Raw genomic sequence first — 17,944 nt, 5'->3', positions numbered from 1 at the left:
TGACACCCGTTTTTAAATGTTCCATTAAAATGAAGACCAGTAGCGGAAAGTACTTCCTGTGAAACCCATCAATTGATTAGAACATTAGATATATTACTGAAACCATGTTTGAAACATATACAGAGATACATAAGTGATAACCTATCCAAGTCTTCTCTTATAAACTTTTATGTATGGCGAAAGATAAAACATTTATAGCTTCATGAGATGTGTTTAACAGTCAACGAATGAACAATATGAAATTCTAATAATGGTATGTAAACAGATCGCCAAACTACATAGGAAAAATATTATTGAAAACGTCAACTAATTCTACATCTAACATCTTTAATTTTGACCAAGAGAGATACAGGCTAAAACATGGAACAACAATCGGAACCAAGTTAACTGTATTGTGCTAAAATGGTATAAAAGTATAAGATAATCTCGGCCAAAATATGGAAATTACTTTTTGCATTTACTAAAAGGAGATTGCAGAAGATATTTATATGATGGTCTTTAACCTAAAGGGGAAAAAAGAGGCTTAGATAGAATTACCGAAATTAAGATACTCATGAACAGTTTTAACAATAACATCCAATTTACTATAGTGTATAGCAAAGATAAATTACTCTATTTACAAAAACATATGGGCTATAAAAAAATCCTGGATATGCGTGAGATAGATTTATATTAAAAGCCAACAAACTCGAGGCAATGTGTTCTCTGTAATTCATATCATTCAAAATATGGGAAACCCAATATTCCGTTCAAACTAATTGAAATAATATATACTTTCATATCAAATACGAAACCTGAAGAGAAAAGACTAACAGAAGTAAAAGGTAGTTCAACTGAAAGATGTTATGCACTCTCATTAAAATAACTAATCAGAGTGTGCAGAGGCAACAGATATCTACGATTTACAAACTTCAAATGCTCCACTTTACCTTTTAACATTTAAGCCTATCAATATTCATCAAAAGTTATTACCTCCGACTTCGCTAAGGCGGAGGTATTTTCAGTCGTGTTTCTTTGTTTGTTTGTCCGTGAACAAGATATCTGGAGAACTGCTGGATAGGTTCGATAGATTCAGGGATGTTTGGCCTGATGACTGGCATGAATTCATTAGATTTTGGAAGTGACCTGGTACCGGACAAGGATTCTGGATTATTTTTCCGTTTCTTTTACTTCATTTTTTAGAGCGGTCGAGTTCATATTTAGCATTCTCGTTTGTGAGAGCAGACGATTTTGTTTCAGATATTCTCATTTTAATAATCATCTCTGGATCATCGTTGAGAAAACGTTGGTGTTACCTTGGTGGAGGTTTGCGGTCTCTCAAAACTCTTGTTAATCTTAAAATACGATCCAAGAATGAGAAGAATTCTTTTCAGCCAACAAATCAATTAAAAAAGTCATTAAAAGTAGCAGAAGTTTAATTACCTACAAAGAATTTTGCATTGAAAACAACAGTTCAAAAATGCATGCTGAAACTATTAATTGTCTGAAGGTTTGGATTTTTGTATAAAAACTTCACAAAATGTCAACATAAAGATAATTTAACCTACTCATCTGGCATCTTTATAGTATACTACGCCGTATGTGTTACGAGAAGTAAGTCAAGCAGGCATATCATTAATTAAACGGTTATCGACAACACATAGGTGATAGAAAAACTAGGATAAGGTCACTTAAAATTTGGATCAATGTACTGGAACTTGGCCGTGGCCCAATTTTAATCTATTCCCACAATTTATAGACATACGTCTTATTTTGAGACAAAAAATCACGGAGGAGACCAATACACCTATAGAATCTTATGTATTGAAGCTTTGATATTGTCGTTCCTTCGTGGACGATTGCTGTATCTGACCGAGCGACGCACAAGCGGAAATGTTTGGCTTAATGAAACTATTTTGAGAGTAACTGTATTCTACGTACAGAGTATATATATATCTACGGTGGTGATTACTGCCATCACCCCTTAACGAGATGCTCTGAGTTATTGTTGGCATTTATCAACGCCCAGAATTTTATACCAATTTTAGAAACAGGTACACAAACCACAAGGTTTCTTTCCGACATATGGACAAGAATAAAGTCACAAAATATGGCTTGCTCTTTTAGGGATCTGAAGACCGTCTGCATACGATATACACTCAAGTGGAGAAATCCACACCATATATAAATGGATCAAAGAGATGCAAGTTATGTGTAGCCGAAAACCTTACTTTCTTTTAGATCCAAATTTTTGCCACACTACCTAATTCCTGATCTAAAACTTTTAGCAATTGCAAGCACATGGGCAAATTTCTTTTGTCGAACTCGATTACACCACCCTTTCCGAATTAGGCATGCTACATCTCATAATTTGGTTTTCTCATAGTTGAACTCTTCTACACCTGCTATATTAATCATGATTCCAGACTGTCAAATGAAAAACAGGTCTTGGATTTCTTTCCTTTCGTTCGTTTTTTTATATGTCTTTTATTTTCTCGTCCAGTTCTGTTTCATTCCAAATTTGCATTCACCTTTCTCTTGTGTTCTCCCATGTTTTCTCATAAACCAACGTACTTACTCGGATGCACAAATAAAACTAGGTATGCTGTGAATTCGATATTGAATAATTTCTTAGAATCAGAAGATATGGTGTATAAATCAGCCGAATTACTATTTCCACGCCAGGAACATATTAGGAGCTCATATTTAAATTCAGTGTATGTTAAATTTATCTCTCACTGGATGATGTACTTTTTCGTGGGACCTAATAACAATGAGATAGTAAACAGCATATACACAAACACACACACACATATATGCAGGCACACACAAATGCACAAACATACATGCACATTTGCACACATACACATGCACGTATATGTATATATATATATATATATATATATATATATATATATATATGTGTGTGTGTGTGTGTGTGTGTGTGTGTGTGTGTGAATATATATTGAATATATATATATATACATATATATATATATATATATATATGTATGTATGTATATATATATATATATATATATATATATATATATATATATATATATATATATATATATATATATATATATATATATATTATCGAGTTAGAAAACAGAGAGATCTAGTAGATTCAAATTAATTTATTAATTAATCAACATATTCACCTACAATTGTTTTGTATTAGCAGTTTTGTTTGTGAAATGAAACAATTGTAGATGAATATGTTGATTAATTAACAAAATAATTAATAATTAATAAAATGATTTGTATCCATTAGACCTCTGTTTTCTAACTCGTAAATAATGTTTGATATTTTACGATATTTTATATGATATATTTATTTAAGAAATATCCCTACAAAATATTATATATTAAACCAGGGTATCTTCGATTAATATCCTTATAAGAGAATTAAATATCTTCATTGTGACTATATTCATATATACATACATATATATATATGTATGTTAAAGTCTGTCATACCGGCCATGACGAAGGGAAATAGTCCTGAAACTCGAGTCGCCTTTATATATTTATATTTATATATTTGATCCTTTATATTGAACACTCAATATTTCATGTACATTCAATACTTTCTTTCATGGTGCCATCCATTTTTATTTTTATTTTATTTTATTTTATATTGTATATTGTATATTATATTATATATTGTATATTCCATATTCTATACCCCACATTGGTTCTGCAGGAATATAAATAAAACATAAAAAACAGACAGTGTTGGAACTCTTTTAAACAAAATAATATATATATAAGCAATGTTAATTCTCTAAATGAAGTATTAACAGTAACTGCACGATAAAGTGTAGTATATTGCCACTTAAGTGTGGCTGACCCCTAGGGGTGGATGTTACTGTTGCTTTTAGCCCCAGGAGGACATCTCCTCCAGCTGGCTTATCGACACACGACTGTGTCCTGTTTGCCAAGGGAGTTATCCCTCTCACCTCGACCAGCAGCACGAACGCATTCGGATTTCAGGGTTATTTCCCTTCGTCGGCGTTCGACAGCTGATGACCTTGGTGAGAGAGACAAAAACCTGGCAAACCATATATCTTCTTTTCCAGTGAAATTCTTCACTGATATTGAAAAGGTGAAAACAAGCAATGTTAATTCTCTAAATGAAGTATTAACAGTAACTGCACGATAAAGTGTAGTATATTGCCACTTAAGTGTGGCTGACCCCTAGGGGTGGATGTCACTGTTGCTTTTAGCCCCAGGAGGACATCTCCTCCAGCTGGCTTATCGACACACGACTGTGTCCTGGAAAAGAAGATATAAGGTTTGCCAGGTTTTTGTCTCTCTCACCAAGGTCATCAGCTGTCGAACGCCGACGAAGGGAAATAACCCTGAAATCCGGATACGTTCGTGCTGCTGGTCGAGGTGAGAGGGATAACTCCCTTGGCAAACAGGACACAGTCGTGTGTCGATAAGCCAGCTGGAGGAGATGTCCTCCTGGGGCTAAAAGCAACAGTAACATCCACCCCTAGGGGTCAGCCACACTTAAGTGGCAATATACTACACTTTATCGTGCAGTTACTGTTAATACTTCATTTAGAGAATTAACATTGCTTGTTTTCACCTTTTCAATATCAGTGAAGAATTTCACTGGAAAAGAAGATATAAGGTTTGCCAGGTTTTTGTCTCTCTCACCAAGGTCATCAGCTGTCGAACGCCGACGAAGGGAAATAACCCTGAAATCCGGATACGTTCGTGCTGCTGGTCGAGGTGAGAGGGATAACTCCCTTGGCAAACAGGACACAGTCGTGTGTCGATAAGCCAGCTGGAGGAGATGTCCTCCTGGGGCTAAAAGCAACAGTAACATCCACCCCTAGGGGTCAGCCACACTTAAGTGGCAATATACTACAATATATATATATATATATATATATATATATATATATATATATATATATATATATATATATATATATATATATATATATATATATATATATATATATAAATATATATATATATATATATAAATATATATATATATATATATATATATATATATATATATATATATATATATATGAGTGTGTGTGTGTCTGTGTGTATCTATATATATATACTTTTATGTATATATCTATATCTATCTATCTACCTATCTATCTATCTATCTATCTATCTATCACTCCATTGCAATCATGGCGATTGTAGAGCAGAAAGCGCAGTGTGTACTGTGGCACGCTGAGTTTAAGTCAGTTTTTTAGTGCAATGTTATTTTCGGTGTACTTATGGACGAGATCACTTACAGACAAAACCATTGTTCATTGGTTTAACCAGTTTAAAGAAACTGGAAATGTAAACATTAAGAAATCTCCAGACCGGCCACGCACACCAGAAGAGAATGTGGAGCGTTTTAAACTGTCATGTTTGCGTAGCCTTAAGAAGTCCATCACTCGACGCAGTTTGGAACTTCGTATGCCTAAAACAACAATTCAAAATATTCTGCATAAACGCCTAAGGCTGCATGCTTACACACTTCAATTGAGACATGAAATTAAGGAAACAGATAGGCCGAAACGCGTTGAATTTGCTGTAACGATGCTGAGGGAAATTGATGACGATGATTGCTATATTACCAGAATTTTATGTAGTGGTGAAGCAACATTCCACATAAATGGTTGTGTTAACCTACATAACAGCTGGATATGGGGAGCTCAACCACCCAATGGAGTTTTCTAGTATGTCTGTGATTCGCCCAAGGTTAATGTGTGGTGTGGACTCCTGCAAGATCCTGTAGCGGGCCCTTTTATGTTTGCAGAAAACACAATTACGGGCGCTAGTTAATTGAACTTGCTAGAAATTTATGTGTTCTCTCAAATTGGCCGTTGGATTGGAAGGAATGGTCCTGTTTTGTGGCCACCTAGGAGCCCTGTCCTAACTTCTATGGACTTTTCTTTTGGGGTTATCTTAAGAACATTGTCTATGCAGAAAAAATCCGGGACCTGCAACATTTAAGAGAGAATCCACGTGGCGATAGCGACTGTGAATCTTAATATGATTCAGCGCACCTGGAGGGAGTTTGACTATTTCTAAGATGCTCATATCGAAACCTACTAAGTAATGTAAGAAAAATTTAAGATTTTCTGTGTGTTTCGGTATATAAATAAATAACATACCTTTAATACAGACTTAGTTATTCCATTTTCAAATCACGGAAACCTTTTTCGATGACCCCCGTATATACATGTATGTATGGAACTGGCAACCTGTCAGGCAAAATTCTGTGATTGATATAATGGCTTAAAATTTAAAGAGTGTTATGCCCCAGTATGACATTATTCAAAGTCTGATACAAGAAATTAAAATACGACAATACGATATAACAAGACAGAAATCAAAACAAACATATCATTATAATTGGCTAGATTTCTATTTATTTGAAACATTACTATCAACCATTTAACACAAAATTATAACAAGTTACATTGAAATATCTCCTATTCTTAAACGTTTAATCGATTTATTGATTAATTAATTAATTTTACTTAAACAAGAAAGTCGTTAACATTGTATTGTCTACGACAATCAGGCTGTCTCTCTCTATTATAGCGAGATAACAGCATAGCATAGGATATAATCGGATAATTTTAAAGATAAGAAGTGAACTTTTATGAATGAAGAGGAAGAGGTGATGTATTGAGAATTGATTTTGCAACGGTGGTGTATTCAAGAAATTGCAAGAAAATTATGCCAAGATATGAAGAAAAAAGTAATAGTGTAAAAGCAATAAAATTAGAATAAAGCCACTTTAAAGTAAATTGCACTCAGGAACTCACTCTCGAATACATATTGACTTATTATATAGAGTGTATACATACCCAGCACAAATTATATATATATATGTAAGTCTGTATATATAATGTATATGTGCATAGGCGCAGGAGTAGCTGTGTGGTAAAGAGCTTGCTTCCCAACCACATGGTTCCAAGTTCAGTCACACTGCGTGGTACCTTGGACAAGCATCTCCTACTATAGCCTCGAGCCGACCAAAGTCTTGTAAGTGGATTTGCCAGACGGAAACTGAAAGAAGCCCGTCAAATATATATATACATATATATATATATATATATATATATATATATATATATATATATATATATATATATATATATATATATATATATGTGTGTGTGTGTGTGTGTGTGTGTGTGTGTGTGTGTGTGTGTGCGTGTGTGTGTGTGTATATATATATATATATATATATATATATATATATATATATATATATATATATATATATGGGGTGTGTGTGTGTTTATGTTTGTCCTTCAATATCGCTTGACAACCGATACTGGTGTGTTTACGTCCCTGTAACCCACCAGTTTGGCAAAAGTACCGATAGAATACGTAGTAGGCTTACAAAGAATAAGTCCTGGAGTTGACTTGCTCGGCTAAAGGCGGTGCTCCAGCATGGCCGCAGTCAAATCGCTGAAACATATAAAAGACTAAAAGAATATATATATATATACATACATACACACACACACACACACACACACACACATACACATGCAGATAATAAGCAGAGAGGAAGAGAGAAATAGACAGACACACGGATAGCAGGTGAAGCATAGAAGGCGGTAGAGACGTAAATAAATAAGAAATAATTACAGAAATTTTCCGATCACATGACTTATCGGACAAAATATTCTATAACACCGCACCGAGAATGGATAAGAAAAACAATATTTTAATTTTATTTATTTATTTTTTTTTTTTGATCGATCATGCTGAAATAATTAATCAATCGATTAAGCGTTAAGAAGTATTGGAAAAAATTCCATTGTAATTTGCAATGCTTTGTGGTTGATATAAATGTTTTAATTAATTGAACTTCTAACAATTGTAAAAACTTCAGTACTTTTAGCTTTCTTTGCCTTCCACTTCCGGTTTCCATGCTTGAAACACAATCATGACAGGGCACAAATATTAGATATTTTCTTGATAACGTCGACCACACGAATTTAATAGGAAGCTCCCTAACTCTCTCTATATCTTCCTCTGTCTCTCCTTCTTTTCTTCTTTATTTCTCTCTCTATATATACACACAAAAGAGAGAGAGAGAGAAAGGAAAAGAAAGATAGCTAGGCGTAGGCGTAGGAGTGGCTGTGTGGTAAGTAGCATGCTTACAAACCACATGGTCCTGGGTTCAGTCTCACTGCGTGGCATCTTGGGCAAGTGTCTTCTACTATAGCCTCGGGCCGACAAAAGGCTTCTGAGTGGAATTGGCAGGCGGAAACTGAAAGAAGCCCGTCGTGTATATGTATATATCTGTGTGTGTGTGTGTGTGTGTGTGTGTGTGTGTGTGTGTGTGTGTGTATGTGTGTGTGTGTGTGTGTACGTATGTGTTTGTGTGTCTGTGTTTGTCCCCCAGCATCGCTTGACAACCGATGGTGGTGTGATTACGTCCCCGTAACTTAGCGGTTCGGCAAAAGAAACTGATAGCATAAGTACTAGGCTTCAAAGAATAAGTCCTGGGGGAGATTTCCTCGACTAAAGGCGGTGCTCCAGCATGGCCACAGTCAAATGACTGAAGCAAGTAAAAGAGTAAAAGAGATGGGTAAATAGGACTGACAGATAGACAAACATGAGACAGACAGAAGCCAGCCAGACAGACAGACAGATAGATAGATAGATAGATAGATAGATAGATAGATAGATAGATAGATAGATTACAAAATTCTTGTTAACTCAGATTCCAATTTCTTTGTAACAGTCTCTACAATGTTGTATACAGAGTGCAACATTTCGACCAACAGGAAGTTTATAGCAAATATGTCTGTACAATCTCTATTAAATATTTCGCTTTGTAGATACTCAGTTGTTATTCTTAAATAACATATATAGATGGCGCAGGCATATCTGTGTGGTAAGAAGATTGCCTCCCAACCACATGGTGCCGCGTTCAGTGCGACTGCGTGGTACCTTGGATGAATGTTTTCTACTAAAGCCTCGGGCTGACGAAAGTGGATTTGGCTGACGGGAACTCAAAGAAGTCCGTCGAATGTGCATTATATATATAAATAATGCACATTCGACGGACTTCTTTGAGTTCTCGTCAGCCAAATCCACTTTGGTCAGCCCGATATATATATATATATATATATATATATATATATATATATATATATATATATATATATACATACATACATATATACGAATCAAAGTGCGTGTGTGTGTCTGTGTATGTTTGCGTTTCCGACTGTACACAACAGCCGGTGTTGGTGTGGTTATATCCCCGTAAGAGACCGATAGAATAAGTAGCAGTACTTGAAACAAAACGAGTGCAGGTGTCGATTCCATATGTCCTAGCATAGCCATGGTCTGATGACTGAAACAAGAAAAATAATTAAAGGATGTAAAGACTCATACGCACTTATATATAGATATACATTCACACATAGTTTTACACAAAACGCATACGTGTATACAGAGACACACACATCGACTTTCTTTCTTGCTCATAACCAACCATATGTAACAAAAGCTTTTGTAAATACTCTCACACTTAAACAAACATGAATTGCCTAAGACACATTAATTACAATCCGTATTTAGATGCTGACAGTGGTCTACAACTACTTTCAAATTGCTTCTGGCTAGGACTGATTTCTATGCAAAATATATAAACGGAAAGAATAAATCTCAAATGTACCCATAGAATGGAATATCACTGTATTTTGTTGTTAATATATTCTTTCGGAGACACTACTGTCACACAGAAAACCTAACTCATATTTTGTTTCATTGAGTCATATATAATGTATAAATACAGTGATAGATATATGGGTAGATAGATTGATAGATAGATAGATAGATAGATAGATAGATAGATAGATAGATAGATAGATACTAACATGGTATTATAAAGATCGCGCAATTTCGTTCTCATTTGGGTGAGGATATGATGGTTATTTAGTGTATCTTCATGCAACTATACCAAAATAAATTTCAGTGGAATTGGCATATCTTATGCTATTATATATATGTGTGTGTGTGTGTGTGTGTGTGTGTGTGTGTGTGTGTGTGTGTGTGTGTGTGTGTGTGTGTGTGTGTGTGTGTGTGTGTGTGTGTGTGTGCGTGCGTGCGTGCGTGTATATGTGTGTATATCTATATATAAGATAAAACTTACTTAGAAAGGGATGTGTGGCGTTCAGTCATATCGCGAACAACGAAAGAAACAAATGGAAAACATGACAAGTAACATAAAGAACGGCCCTTCATCAATTGTCGGCCGTTTTATCTACTCCATATTGTGAGCAATTACGTCAAGATGCGCCTTCGACAAACTATTGCTCCCGCAAAGCAAATTAAATAGAATTTGGGATTTGTGGAGAGTCAAAGTTGGTAGCTAAAACAGGACAGTGAAAACAAATAGGAGGGGATGCTAAGCCACGGCGAGGTGAGGTGGCGAACGCTGGAGGAACAAGTGTTGACAAAAATCAAAAACAAACAATGCCCATGTTGGAGATTTAAAATATAAAATACTGACCCTGTATAAATGAATGTGTATGTGCATTTTTTTTCTGCTTGTCCCCTACCATAGCGTGGTGATTTGGTAAAAAAGATTGATTGAATAAATACAATAGTTAGAAAATAGTCTCGGGTTTTATTTGTTTGACTAAACCTTTCAAAGCAGTGCCCGAGTGTAGCCGCATCCGTTGTCTATCGATCACTAGAACTTGTGGTATTAAACCATAAACGGTTCTTCATAGCACGTTGGAAGTAATGATCAAAAACTTCCTGCACCTATTGTCTTCTTTATCACATTTGCTGCATAATCGGCAAGAGGTTCTTTCTGCTGCATTCTGAGATCTGCTCTCTTTCTCTTATACTGATATAACTATTTTCCATACTGATTGGTAATGGAATACTAAGAGTGAATGCGTCACTCTAAGGTACTGTAATAACATTTGATTATGGGTTGGAAAGTGGAACACTTTACCAGTGAATCGGATTCACGTCACCAAAAGGAATGGTAAAAAATAAAATCTGATAAAACAATACAGGTTTTGCAGACCATATTCAGATGCAGTTGGAAAAGTCCATTCTAAAATTGGAACTTTCAGCTGTCTAATTTTACTTTTTCCTGAACGAGCTAAAACCTGACACCATTCTTATTTCTTTATTGCCCACAAGGGGCTTAACATAGAGGGGACAAACAAGTACAGACAAAGGGATTAAGTCGATTATATCGACCCCAGTGCGTAACTGGTACTTATTTAATCGACCCCGAAAGAATGAAAGGCAAAGTCGACCTCGGCGGAATTTGAACTCAGAACGTAACGACAGACGAAATACCGCTAAGCATTTCGCCCGGCGTGCTAACGTTTCTGCCAGCCCACCGCCTTGACACCATTCTATTATGTAAATTTCAACACACATCATTTCCTCTGTAAAAAATATGTATCTGAAAGAAAGAGGTGAATGTTTTCTGATACCTTAGGACCTTGATAACAAATATACGATAGGATATTTATGTTGTATGCTATAGATTTGCTCAGTATCTAAGACTATGCGGCATCTGATATTTGATGTTTCCTTTCTTTACAGGTATTGAGAGAATAATATCTAAGAAATAGAGACAGATTCCATGGAACAGGTATGGTAATTAAAATAATTTTCTTCGAAACAAAGTATAACACATAATGGTTTATGATGATTAGTTTCTTTTTCAAACATAAAAAAAAAAATGCTCATACACAGACATGAAAATGCTAGTAAACACATTAATATACTTAACAAAACTACGCACATTTATATAAAGAAATACACACGCACAAACACACACACGCACGAACGCGCGCTCGCAATATTCAAAGTGTGAATTTGGTTTGTTATCTATGTTGCAGCACAAGGACGTTTTAGAAACCGGCTCCTTCCTTCGAGAAAGACTTCAAATAATTAAAGAAAAACATGGAATACACACGCGCGCGCGCACACACACACACAAACAAACACATACACACACACACACACACACACACACACACATACATACATATATATATATATATATATATATATATATATATATATATATATATATATATATATATATATATATATATATATATAATATAGGATAAATTCTTTATAAGAATTTATCAAGTAGTCAGCGTGGAAAAACCTCATAATGAAAAAATAATGAAAAAAACTTCATAATGAAAAAAATTCATCATTTTTTCATAAATATATATAAATAATTTATATAAAGGGCATTAACTGAGTAGTAATGCCTCACGCTTCGAGGGACTAAATAACTCAAAAACTACCAAAAAATAAGCAACATATTTACTGAAAGCGAGGGAATGCAGCTTTCAAAATTTATCTCTTAAAAACATTTAACTTAACGGTATATATATATATATATATATATATATATATATATATATATATATATATATATATATATATATACGTATATGGAGTTGATACATTTCTCTGAGTTTCGCTCCAGTTTCAGCTGTTCCGAGTCGTGAACAATCCAGACGCGGGTGGCATACGAGAAAAGTTATACTCATTTCATATACTCTTTTACTTGTTTCAGTCATTTGACTGCGGCCATGGTGGAGCTCCGCCTTTAGTCGAACAAATCGACCCAAGGACTTATTCTTTGCAAGCCTAGTACTTATTCTACCAATTCCTTTAGCTGAACCGCTAAGTTACGGGTACGTAAACACACCAGCATCGGTTGTGAAGCGATGTTGGCTGAGGGGACAAACACAGACACGCAAACACACACACACATATACACATATACATATATACGACAGGCTTTTTTCAGTTTCCGTCTACCAAATCGACTCACATTCTCTGAATGCTTACATTGGCTGTATATTTGCGCGCGCACGTGTGCGTGCATGCGTGTAGGTATGTATTATGTGTATGTATATGTGTGCATATATATATATATATATATATATATATATATATATATATATATATATATATATATATATATATATACAAGAATAAGGGCAGAGAATCGTCAATTAATAATAGAATTAATAATTAACAATTTTGCCAAGTAGTTCAGTATGAAAAAAACCTTTATCGGTAGAACTATTTATCATCATAAATATACAGGGATTAGCAATTGAGTTGCTTCTCCAACATACTGAAAATTCAGAAATAGCAGTCAAAGAACTACTGATTCCAAACTACAAATTTTTCTCTAAAGCGGATGGCGATATTTATGGCACACATAGAACAAAAACCGGAGGGAAAAGCGTAAACAAACCAAGCCTTTAGTTAATTGGATACGAATCGTTTCATGGTTAAGTGAATGGAAATTTCACTATTCCAATCTTCAGCCCAAATTTTCTGATAAATTTGAAAGTGTCTCTAAAAAAATTCACGGTAATTTTTGGCCATGCGACACCAAAAATCAACGATAAGAAAGGCACTTACGAATTCATCGGCTAGCGAGTTCAGGCACCTCACCTCAAAGAAATCTATTCCATGTGCGTCACAAATAGTCCCGTATGAAAAAGTCCCGTGTGGAAGGATTTACGGTTTAACCATCTAACTTAGAGATATCAAATATAAAATATACAAGAATAAGGGCAGAGAATTGTCAATTAATAATAGAATTAATAATTAACAATTTTGCCAAGTAGTTCAGTATGAAAAAAACCTTTATCGGTAGAACTATTTATCATCATAAATATACAGGGATTAGCAATTGAGTTGCTTCTCCAACATACTGAAAATTCAGAAATAGCAGTCAAAGAACTACTGATTCCAAACTACAAATTTTTCTCTAAAGCGGACGGCGATATTTATGGCACACATAGAAGAAAAACCGGAGGGAAAAGCGTAAACAAACCAAGCCTTTAGTTAATTGGATACGAATCGTTTCATGGCTAAGTGAATGGAAATTTCACTATTCCAAACTTCAGCCCAAATATTCTGATAAATTTGAAAGTGTCTCTAAAAAAATTCACGGTAATTTTTGGCCATGCGACACCAAAAATCAACGATAAGAAAGGCACTTACGAATTCATCGGCTAGCGAGTTCAGGCACCTCACCTCAAAGAAATCTATTCCATGTGCGTCACAAATAGTCCCGTTTTAGAAAAATTTGTAGTTTGGAATCAGTAGTTCTTTGACTGCTATTTCTGAATTTTCAGTATGTTGGAGAAGCAACTCAATTGCTAATCCCTGTATATTTATGATTATATATATATATATATATATATATATATATATATATATATATATATACACATGTATATATATATATATATATATATATATATATATATATATATATATATATATATATATATATATATATATATATATATATATATATACACATGTATATATATATATATATATATATATATATATATATATATATATATATATATATATATATATATATATATATATATATAAATATATATATATATATATGTATATATATATGCGTGTATGTGTGTGTATATATATATATACATATATATGCATGCATCGATAGATGGAAGTACATGCCAGTGTATGTCAGTGAGTATGTATATGTACGTGTGTGAGAGTATACCTCTTTTTGACCGTTAGCCTTTAGGTTCAGACGAAACCTGTCAGAAGTTATTTTTCTATTTTAACATGTGTATTCTGTCTGTGTTTAATTTATCATTCTTCTGTGTATTTTGGTTGGTATTACTGCTGTTATTAATCGTCTCTTTTTGTGCGAATTCTACAGAATTCAAATGTCCTTTTGAACTAAAGTTTTACTATCTAATTTTGTTTCGTGCTGTTTGTTGTAAAAATACTAAAGCAATACAATTGTTCCTTGATATAAGGGAACAGACGGAGTGGAGTGTCATGCTTATATGGTTAATATAAAGTTACAACCACAAAGTTTACACCTTTTCCGTTTACAATAGAATTTATAAATCACATTTGTCATTTGCGGCTGATTCACCGATTTACATACTTTTGGTTTGGTACAGAGAAAAACAGTCATAATTTTAGCGTTGTTGTAGTTTATTACAATGTATTTTGTGTTTTATTTCATGGTGTTTTTAATAATAAATTAATGTATTCTATAGTTTGTATTTCACTCGTATAATACACTTTATATGTAGCTTATGTATTTTTAATAGCTTTACTGACTGAAGTTTTTGTTCCGTTGTATTTCTTCCCATAGTGTTCTAAGCTTGGTGTATTTGTTTGTTAGAATAACAGTTGTTTAATGTTTGTTTCCTTCTGTGGATTTTTCAGCTAATCTAGTTTGTAGAAGATAATATAATGGTTTTGTTCTTTATGTTAAGATTTTACTACGGACATTTCGTTGTGTAGACTTATCTACATGAAATTTATTCGAATGCGTCATTCGTGTCAATGAATGGCGTATGTATGCATAAACTTTTTTTTCTGTATGTTTAGGTGTAAATATTACGCTATTGTATTGCGTAGTTCTATTTCTACTCTTCTGGATGGTGAAATATTCGGTCTGAATTATTTTCTAGACTTAATTTTAATCACTACGTCTTCCGGTGTACCCACTATGACGAGTATATTGCCCACATTCTTAATGCATATCGTATATTTATGTGTTCATACCACTTCATATTCTATTGTGGACAGGTAGAACAACGCGAACATGAGCTCAAAATGAGAACCAATGGCTACGTCATCTCTTTACTTATATACTACTGATAGTAGCAATTATAATACTGCACAATGCTAAAATATATACAGAGACGACGTAGCCTAGACTCAAGCAACAATAAACATCTAACTTCCGATGAATAAAGCTCTTTCGAGTAAACACTTCAAGGCCGTGCCCCAGTATATTTACAGTGCGATGAGAGAAACAGTTAACAAATGAACCATTCAAAGAATGTATTTTGACGTATAAAGGTTAAATTTCATATTTCAAATTCTGATAATGTCTGCATGAAAGACATTGGCCTTGTCTGTTATGAAACAGCATCAGCGCACATGATGACATTATCTTGAAGAGGTCTAAAAATGATTTCGATAATACTCAGACGGATGAAATTCATAAGATTAAGACTAAGATTATTATAAGGTTTAGCGTACATTCAGATGTGCCCGCACTCATCACAACCCCCAAAACAAACACTCAAACATACACACGCGCACACACACACACAGATAGATAGATATATAGATAGATAGATAGATAGATAGATAGATGGATGGATGGGTAGATGGAGGGAGGGAGGGACGGACAGACAGTTAGATAGACTTACACTCGGCCTCACACATACATGCACACACACACACACACACACACACACACACACACACACACATATATATATATATATATATATATATATATATATATATATATATATATATATATATATACATAGACATAAAAAAGCAAACACACACATATACATAAATACATACATACTTACATACATACACACACACACACGCACACACATATATATATATATAAATGAGGGGAATAAATAGCACCTACAATTGCTAGATATGAGAGCTAAAATTTAAAGTTAAATTTTAGCTCTCCTTTCTAGGAGTGTAGGTGTTATTTTGCACCCCCATATATTAATTTTCGTTTTTAGTTTTAATTGATATAGCCAACTTATATTATAATTTATCTAATATATCTTAATATTTTAGTTATGTGATACATATGACTCTACCTACTAGCCTGGAACGAAGTATGAGCTATATGTTTTTTTTAATATTTAATGTAATATATTTGCCAAATATTTCACTCTTTATTTGTTTCCAGATGTTTACATTCTATTTTAACATGCTCTCATACTGTACATTCAATTTAAATTTAATTAGTGTGGGCTAATGAAATTAAATAAGAGACAATCATATTGATTATTTGATTCGATTTAATAGAAAAAATAATAAATATTTTGCCAGTATCGTCTCCTTAACAAAGAATTTCAACAAGCAATTAAAAAATTCTCTCGAGCCTAAAAAGATAGAAATCACGACGGAATGTCTGTGAAAACCTCCAGTATGCCACCCCCATGGTACTGACATAGCTGTGAATGTTAACTTCTATATCTTATAAAAGAAAAAAGTAGGATGGCCAGAACCTAAATTTGCATCACACTGTCGGCAAAATGTGGACTGGTATATAGGGATTGTTCATAGATATCGCAGCTATGTATATATGTCTTTTACCCCACACACTCACATACATACACTGGCAGATCAGTTCACAACCCATGCAGGGTTTTTTACACCTCTCTAACCTTGTAGTTCAGCAAAGAAATCCAACAGATTAAGAACCAGTCTTGACATAAGTACTACGGTAGAATCATTTGGTACAAAACTTTCAAACCGATGTCACAACACACTCGAGGTGCAACGTGTAAAACAATTTTAAAAAATGATTTGCTAACGATGCTGCACAGTTCAGCTCCACAACTACTCGCACACACACTATCTACCTCTCTTTCTCTCTTTCTCTCTCTCACACTCTCGCTCTTGCTCTCTATCAATCTATCTATCTACCTCTATCTCTATATCTATCTATCTCCTTCTTACCATGTGTATATATGTATATATATACCGGAGTAAGCACATGAAATGTGCAACAAGGTGGAAAAAAGAGTACTCAAATACCAGAGGTAGAGTAATATGCTTTATTTAAAAGCAGCAGAAATATAACAAAAAAACCGTTACTCTGAGTTTCACGTTCCCGTTCATCGGACAGTTTTGTTAGAAATGGAGAAAGGATAACAATGCAATCGAAAGTAATATAAAATTTAAAACACATGGATTCGTTTGATTGGTTGTTTCAAATAAGGGCCATGGATTAGTCGTTTCAATTAACGGTCAATGATGCGTAATTCACAGACCAAATAAATTTAATACAGATTCACCCTATTAAAAAAATATCGAAGAAAACCTTAAATAGAAAAATGGGCTCCAAATACATATTATAGATAAT

General features: G+C 33.9%; 1 protein-coding gene across 1 annotated transcript in view; it reads left to right on the top strand.

Annotated features, from left to right (window-relative positions):
- The window catches only part of LOC106870799 (G protein-coupled receptor dmsr-1-like), a 386,450-nt gene that overhangs the window by 50,065 nt on the left and 318,441 nt on the right, over positions 1–17,944 (top strand). The window contains exon 2 of the mRNA XM_089353532.1: positions 11,569–11,617. The gene's annotated coding sequence lies outside the window, so the exon portion shown is untranslated. The remainder of the gene's footprint in view (positions 1–11,568; positions 11,618–17,944) is intronic.

Source organism: Octopus bimaculoides, chromosome 6 (assembly GCF_046866305.1).
Source record: "Octopus bimaculoides isolate indiv1 chromosome 6, ASM4686630v1, whole genome shotgun sequence".
NCBI lineage: Eukaryota > Metazoa > Mollusca > Cephalopoda > Octopoda > Octopodidae > Octopus > Octopus bimaculoides.
This window is presented reverse-complemented; position numbering and strand designations above follow the sequence as displayed.